The 9092-nt window shown below is 33.3% G+C and overlaps 1 pseudogene; it reads right to left on the bottom strand.

Moving 5' to 3' along the window:
* Positions 1–616: 616 nt before the first annotated feature.
* LOC114404397 lies at positions 617–8379 on the bottom strand (annotated as a pseudogene).
* Positions 8380–9092: the final 713 nt, after the last annotated feature.

Genomic DNA, 9092 nt, shown 5'->3' with positions numbered 1-9092 from the left:
CGTGTAGGTGTGTAGTATGATAGATGCATTCTGGTTGAACAACTCTTGAGCAAGAAAATCAACCACTCCTTGGAAGCTCTGTTTACGTATCAAGGAGGAATGTTGAAGTGCTAATACACAGTTTCAGTCGCATGTTCTGTTCTAGATATTTTGATAAGGGGTATGAGCTTAACTGAAATTAGGAAAAAGATATGTATGATTAATTGAACCAGTTGATGTATGTAATATTTGCTGATATAGGCAGTTACAGAAGGAGTTTCAGTCCTTATTTTGGGTAAATTTGTATCAAAGTTTGAATTGACTTTTAGCTGGCTTTGAACTTCCTCAAAGTGTAGTGTACTAGCCTTGGTTTACACCATAAACTAAGTTCATAGATCTAGAGTTTAACTTTAAACCTAAAAAGAACAAAAAGCAAGTTATAGGTAATGTAACCAGTCAAAGTTGTAGACTAAAGTTATGCAAAATAAACTCTCAAACTTCAATCAATAATATTGAAAAATGAAAAGAAGCTCAAAATAATTTAAATATCAACTTCTTTCCTTTTCTTAAAATGAAAAGTTTTACCATCCTACTGGATATAGAGCTTGTAAAGCTTTGCTATGTATAACAATCTCACCTCTATACTGGGAGGAACCAGTGGTCTCTTCCTCAACTCTCTAGTTAAGAAGTCCAGTTTCTTTTCTTCATCCCATTCACTGTACGTACCCATATCCAAATACCTTGTAATTGCATCAATGGTTTCAGCATGTCTGCTTGATTCCTGTCACACTGCTAGTTTCAGGCCACAACTGATTATCCAAACAATAATGAACAAAAAACTTTGAAACATACTGACGCAAGTCAAGCTTCATTAACACCATGCCAAAGTAGCAACTCTTCGAATCAGATCAGCTAGTCGACCATCAGCTAGCACCCCAGATCCACATAATTGCTGGAGAAATGTAGAGCTAAATGATAATTCTGCACAATATTAGAGGGTAAAAGGGTAGAAAAGAAAGAATACCAAAGATTCATAACAAAGGAGAAGAGGTTCCAAAAGCTGATATTTTGTTTCATAATAATCCATAGGATCATGTTTAGATGGACCATGTCGATAAGAATCTCCAACCGTCTACGAGTTCTCAGAAGCTAAACACATGGAACGAAAGATAATATTACCGGTTATTAAGACAATATATAAAATCTGCATATTCAATAAAAATGTAGATGTGATTTAGTTTTAATGGCACCCCAGGATACAAATCCTCCACAGACAATATTCAAATCAAAACTAGGAAAATATATTTTTCATACTATGCATATCCTAACGTATATATGGTTCTATCTATATAATCATCTTCACTGTGAAAGCCGTGGAACAAAGCAAATAGGATTGATCTCAAGATTAGTACATTTAACAGTCTTTGACCAAAAAGCAATATGATTTCATCATATCCAGGAACGTTCCTAATAACGCATATAAATTAATGATCCATGTGTCTGCTATCTGTCATTCTACACAAAGACATTTTGCAATCTGTCATTCTACACAAAGACATTTTGCAATTGAATTTCAAATCCGTAGTGCCAAGACTCAAGTTCAAAAGTCCTTCACTCTTTATCTACAAATAATACAGAAAATATCAATATATGCTGAAATCAATCTCGTAGAGCTTTATTTGCCACAACGTTTTCTACAATAATATCAATCCTTAGTGGTTCTGCTGACTTAATTTCATAACCACGTCTTTCTCCCTAAAGGAAAATCAAGCCAACAACATAAATAAAGATAAGATAAAAAAAAAAATATGGTTTTAGATTGTCCATTTACGGGAAAATATTTTGGACTCCCAATATTTCCAAATTATTTGCCGTGGAACTTCACTTCTAAACCAAAATGTAGTTTCTACCAACCCAAACAAACAAACAAAAAGTTATGCAATATCATTTATTTCATTTGCAAACTACAGTCTACACGGGCACATTTAGTACATGCCTGCCAGGTTATAAAGCTAAAAACTCCTAAGACATAAGCAGCATAGTTTTGTACAAAATAAAACAGCAGAAACTGAATACATGTGTCCATGCAACCAATTTTGAAGCATTGTTGAAGTAAACCAGAAGTAATACCTTATCTTTTATATATTCAAGGACAACTCTATAAGGAGCAATTCCAGGAACCTGAGTTTGGCTCCAAAAGCCTCTGAAAACTGGTCCTTCCTATTTGGGATTCTGCAAACAGTTTCCTCTGAGCAACAAGTTGACTAGAGTTGAAAGAAGGAGAGTATGTCATTGAAACTAATGAAGAACTGGAATTTGGTAAAATTGGTATTGACGAACGGACATTTTGACTGCCACCATTGCTCTCAGTTGAACTTGAAGTCTCACCACCCTATCAGTGAATATATGTACACATGTATTATCTAGGATTCAATGGCAAATTAGGAAATCTACTGAATTGATCTACCTTGTGATTGGGTTGCTTGTGATCAGCTCCTGGCATGTGTCTGGGATACTCAGATCCACCCTCTTCTACATGAAATGTAACATTCAAACCAGAACTTCATACTAATAGATAATAAGTTAATAACATATTTGATTGGGTCAAGAATTTATATATGTCGGCATATGAATAAAATTGCACTATATTCCTCATGCATGATAGCATGAGAAGTTATTCAAAGGATTGGAAGGATTCCAATTCATTTGTTCATGCAATCAGCAATGGGCATCATTCCTTAATTAAAAATTGTTAAAGATTATTAAAGTTAGAAGCCACTCAACAAGTAAATATTTTTTTGCAGTTACAGAAGAAAAGAACATGCCAGTTAAAAACAGGATATGCAAACAAAAAACCAGACAGCAATTTTTTGAAAAATTATACATACCAGGCCAAGCACAAGAGGGTATATGTGCTCCAGCTGGAAGTTTAGTCGGAAGTGGTGAAGCTTGTTGATTAGGATGTTTTGACTGACTTCTACTCATAGATCCATTCCAGTGCTCATGGTGATCCTCCTCATCATTACCTTCTGAAGAGAAAGAAGTGATCATCAAGTCTTAAAAGTGGATTGAAAGAGTATCAAAGATATCTTTGAGGATATAACAGTGACAAGGCGTAGTCTAGAAGAACAAATCATATAGAAAAATCTTCAGCTAATCATGTAAAGACATTGTGAGTGCATTAATAGAACAATAAATGGATGACCATTTCACTTGCAGTGTATCATCAAATACTATAGTGTATCTATATTAGTCTAACTCACACCAAGGTTTAAAATACTTTGTAGTATCTACAATCTATTTTCATGCCGGAAGAAAACTTTCCATTTGAAAAAGCAGATTTTGTTGCCTCATCATATGAAACCTTTTGCAAAAACATTCCGAGGAAACATATAAAAAAGACCTCAAAGCTTTTACCACACGTATGCAACTATTGTCAATCTCATATCATTCAATTGGAAAAGATTTGACAAAGTGGATTGGAGGTAAAAGTTGACAGGTTGATGTCTACGGAAACAAGAGAAAAGTAAAAGAGCAAAACACAGGCGTATTTTGATAAGTTTGAGTTATTAGTAAGGCCACAAAAGAGATACGTCAGGATAATTTTTAAAGGAATTTCCAAGCCAAGAGGACAATGCCTTGATGCACCAAAGAAGTAATGCATAAAAGAAGACCAAAGAGGGATTAAATGAATGACCAAAGCCTCAAGGATAAATAGATAGAGCATAATATCATCATTCAAAATATTACACGGTAATATTAAGGGTTTCAAAAGGACCATCAAATTCACATGATAATCTAACACAATAAAGAAAAAAAATAAAAAACTATACTATCTTTAAGTGGTTCAATTTGCCTGTGCACATGAACTAGTGTTACTTCTTGACAAACAGTATCCAGAGGTCACATGATATAAAACAAAGATGACTGCTATGCCCATTAGCATTTGGAAGATATCAACAAACACAAAACTAAACAGACAAACCTTTTAGAATTTCATGTGCCAGTTCTGACAACTTATCACTGCACTGGTTCATGGATAGCTCAAATCTTAGGCCATCCACTTCCCGAATGTAGAGGTCAATCGCCATCCATCTTGACAGAAGTGAAACATCTTTTGTGACCTGAAGAACAAAACGAAAACCAATTACACAATCAGATTTGAATAACAGGGTCAAATCAAACGCAAATATTCTTCAAGAAAATCCCACTCCTAGGTAAGAAAAAAATTTCTTGTAATTTATTCGTAATGTTTGAATTACACGCTACAAACTTTAGTAATTGAAACAGCAAAGCACATCCTTCAACTGTAGTAACATCAACACCGACCACAATCAAGCTTTATCCCACACCTGATGGAGTCAAACACGGATCAGTTAATATCAGAAACCAATTTTTCTTTAAAAGCCATTTTTCTGTCCATATCTAAAGAACAATAACAACAATAGTGATGTTAGCTACATGGATCACACAATGTTACTGGGTTCAGTTAAAAACCAAATTCTCAGGCTATTCATGTCTAAAATACATTCAATGTAATTTTACATTGGCTATCAACTGCCCAAAATTACCCACCTCTTTTATCCTAGCCTGAGACAATATAAAATTTGACTAAAAAGTACAATATTGGAAAAGTTCCAAGAATATTATTCAAACAAATATTTTGCATGTTAAAAGCTCATTTATTTTTGTCTGCAGTTTTCCCAGTTCAATCATCATTAAACTTGCACTTTCCAAAATGACAGGCAGTAATACTGGACATCTTCAGGTTGTCAATAATATAATGATATTACAGATTCAACTATGCTTCCACTACTAGAAAACTTCTCACGTGTTGAAAAAGAATCATGTAGTTATTTGAGAAAATGAAATCACATAGTAAAAGTACAGGCAGCATGAATGGATATTTGAAGATGCTACCTTTGCTGTCACATTTGGGTTTCCGTCTCTATCACCTCCCATCCAAGATCCAAATTTTATTGGAGTGCAAGTCAATGGAAGTGGTTTTCCTGTGTGCTGCAAGGAAAGATAAATTGCACTGAAAATCTTAAAGAGAAAGAATGTACAAGTTAATTGACATAAATTAAAGATGACAAACCTTCTTTAAAGCGCTGCTAACTCGACGTAAATAATGAGGAACAGCTTTTCAGAGTGACTCCTCCACAATATTCAATACTGGGAGAATTGAAAAATAAATAAACCAAGGGATTCTTCCACTTCTTTTTTTTTTAACAGTGAATCAAATCATGCAAGAGATGACATATTGTTAGATCTCAATATAGACCAGTTATCTGGAGGGTCTATTCTAGAAGGAAGAAAGCCCCTACACGGGAGATAGGATCGAATTAGTTATTAGTTTAATCTTTAGGGCCATCTATCTTTATTATTCTATCTTTATCTTTATTATTCTATCATCTAATCTTTATTATTCTATCTTTATCTTTATTATTCTATCTTTATCAATTAGTTGGATTAGGATATTATAAATAAGAGTATTCTCATTAGAGGAGGGGGTAGAGAAGAATTAGAAATTGTAAAGGGTTTTCCCTTGGAAGAAGGTTTCCTTCTTGAATAAATTCAGTTTGCTCCCAGTATTTTCCGTATATTCTTCTATTTTCTGTTTCTCTTGTTTTCTCTGCTGTTAGGGATATTCAATACCCTAACACATATAAATTGTCAAGGATTCTCTCTTAAAAGATTGATTTATTATGTGTTCATGTAGGTGCCTTTGGGGATAACAAGGACAAAACTCTTGAACACTTGGTCAAAATGGCCATAGACCATTCTTAGGAACAACTAAAAAGCCTAAAGCTAAGAGGTAAAGTATATCTAACATATAATACTCAACCAGCTTACCTGCCCTAGCTTCATCAACTGGAGTGGGTTTTGAACGCCTAAGTTCATCTGTCTGCCATATTGAAGTTTTCTCTCCCACCTAAAAAAGCCAATATGATTGATGAGAATAGAAATAAAGTGTGTTAGAAAAAGGAAATCCACTATCCATTCACATTTAAAGATAATCTACCACACTGAAAAACTAGTGGATTTTTTACTTTTGGGGTACAAACACCGGTGGTTAAGTAGAATGGAAATAGTTCAAGAATGGTACCAGATCTTCAATCCACATATCTCGATCTTCAGGGCTAAGATCAGGTCAATCATTATAATCCAAAAGATGCTGCTTGAAGGTGAAAAAGTAGTTAGAGACAACACACTTCCATAATATTTGAGAGATGATATCATAAAGTTAAAGGCTCAAGCCTCCAGTAATTTAATATATTCAGAAAAGAGAACAACTCACAGCAATTTTAAGGTGTTTATATTGCAAGGTACGATGGTTAATTTGAGTGGGATGAGCAGTGAGAACAATTTCAACCTCCTGTGGCAACATAAATGAAATACACACATAATGTTTCACTAAATTAATAACAAGATAATTGTCAAGAAAGAAAATAATTACATGCTTTAATCTCAGCTTGCAGAGTGCATAGACAACGAAAGATCATATACTTATTTTCATCTATACGTCTCAGACTATGCAGATTAACCAGAAATGAGGAACAAAACCACAGACCTGCTTGAACACTGTCTTATAAAAACAGGTTGTTAAAGATATCATCACAAGATTTTGCAGCAAGAACCATATTTCCTCCTTTACGAACCCTGCAAAAACATAACTTGTTCAAGACTATCATACTGGGGTAATCTTAGATTAAAGAAGTATAGTATTCCCTCAATGTTGTTATTAGTCAAAGGTTCGGCTTATTTTGGAGAGATTGCGGCTTAATTTTGCACAGAGCTCAGCCAAATAAAGACAAGACAAATTATCAACTAATGGAATAAAAAGACAACAATAGTTGGAGACAAGAATGTATACCTATGGTGGGTTTCAGCTATACCCATCAAAGTAAGATGATGGCTAAAGGCACGAGCAAGGGGCAAAGCTTCTTCCAGCGTCATCTTGGATAACTCTGAAGCCAATTGCTTCTCTAGCATCTCAGCCAAGTCCTCCATTCCCGCTTGTCTCATATTACAAGCACTCTAAATACCAAAACAAACTCTTAAGGAATTTTCAACTCCCAGCGATAAAGATTGTTACACTGTTAACCAATTACCAACGAAATCACACATGAATAAAGGTCAATTTTTCAATTATATGGCAATTCATGATTGGATGACACGCTACATTTCTAGTTAGCACTGTTGCTTGTTAGGAAAAAAAAGAGTAAACCACGATTTGAGTCTGTTACATTAGTTCTTACATATAGTCCCTAGCTAAAAGCTAAAACTAAGGAAATTTTAAATAAGTTCCTGAAAATACAATCTGTCTATCACATTAGTACAAAAATATAAGAAAATTGTGAATTAATGATAATATTAATAAATGTTTAGGGGCCAAAATGGCAATAAGTAGTTATGTTTAAGGACTTAATGAATTCTAGAGACTTATTAGAAATTTCTTTAATTTCAAGGATGAATTTATGTGACAATGCATTACACTTTCACGAACCAAAATGATGATTCACTAAAGGCAAAAACTGTAACTGATACAAAGCAATTGAATTTCCAAACTGAACAAGGAATATTGAAGATTCCATTCGTAACATGAGGAACCCAAAAACTAACTAAAAAAGCAATTAAATTTCCAGCATAAGAGGTTTAGCTCAGTCATTATTTGAGTCTTTGCATAAAACAAGAACCCCACATGCATGCATCATGAAAGTCTAAATGCATTACGCATGTCATGTTTCAACCTTCGCCCATTTTCTCCACAACCGAACAAAACCAAAGACTAATTGATAAAACAGTGATGAAATCACAACGACAAGAACAAAGATAACAAGAAAAAAGAAATTAGAACCCCATCACCGAAAATTCACAAAATCAAGTTAAGATCATTAACAGCATACTCCAATCATTCTAGGAAAAGGTAAAGAAGCAAAACCCATTAAAGAAAACACCAAAAAAAAAAAGTGGGGTATTGATTAAAAACCCAAAAACAATTATTTTAAGTGAAAAGAAAAAAGAAAAGAAAAAATGAGAACCTGTGAAAGGACTCGAATTTTTTCGAGCTTGTCAACGAAGGTGGAGCCAGCCTCCCTCTGGAGAATGTCGTTGAGAAGGTTCCCTAGCAATTTACAGTCATCTTCGAAGCCCTGGAAGGAGATTTCCTCCGCTATGTCGTCAGTGATGTCCGTCATTGTAATGTTCCCACACACACACAACAAAAAACTTAACACACACAAAAAAAAAACGAATACAGAAGAAGAAGAAGAAAGAGAGTGAGAGAGAGAGGGTTAATGTGTGTGTGGTTGAAGGAGTGAGTAGAGGAGAAAGTGGTGGCATATAATAAGGTGGCAAACAATAACTAACTGGCGCGGAGGAAGGGACCGTTGTGAAATTGTGACGTTTTACTTCCATCCACTTTATAGATTAATACATAAATTAACAATTCTTTTCTCCAATGTTTTAGGATCATATTATTATTATAATATTAATTTAAACTAAGGATTAAGTCTATACTTTTAATAATATTAATTTAAACTAAGGATTAAGTCTATATTAATTTAAACTAAGGATTAAGTCTATACTTTAATATGCTTAAAATTCGAATGCATGAAAAATATTCATTTATGGTGTAACTTAGTCAACTGAGCACTGAATTGTTATAAACTTATTTGACGAGTTTGATTTTTATGAATTAAAAAAATTTATATATTAATCATAGTATGCTAGACTCATAGAAAAATCATATTTTATAAGAAAGGTAATTTTTCATTATCAAAGTGCATTTGCTTTTATCATAGAAATATTGGAGTATTTAATAATAATAATAATAATATAACTCTAATTATATATTAATTAAAATATCTAGGTATATTATTGGTGTATTTTAAGTGTGTTAATAAATTATATTATTGGTTTATTTTAAGATAATATCTAGGTATAATTTGTTAACGTACTCATATTAAAAAAAAACAAGTATATATACATTAGTAAACTGGAATATATTTTAAAAAAATTCAAAATGTTATTTTTTTGTCAAAATTTAAGCTTGAACATCTGAACCTAAGTGGCATTTTTTAGTTAAATTTTAAATGTAATTTTTGGTG

The sequence above is a fragment of the Glycine soja genome, unplaced genomic scaffold (assembly GCF_004193775.1).
Source record: "Glycine soja cultivar W05 unplaced genomic scaffold, ASM419377v2 tig00032608_1_pilon, whole genome shotgun sequence".
NCBI lineage: Eukaryota > Viridiplantae > Streptophyta > Magnoliopsida > Fabales > Fabaceae > Glycine > Glycine soja.
Note: the sequence above shows the minus strand (reverse complement) of the source record. Positions and strands in the feature narration are given on the sequence as shown.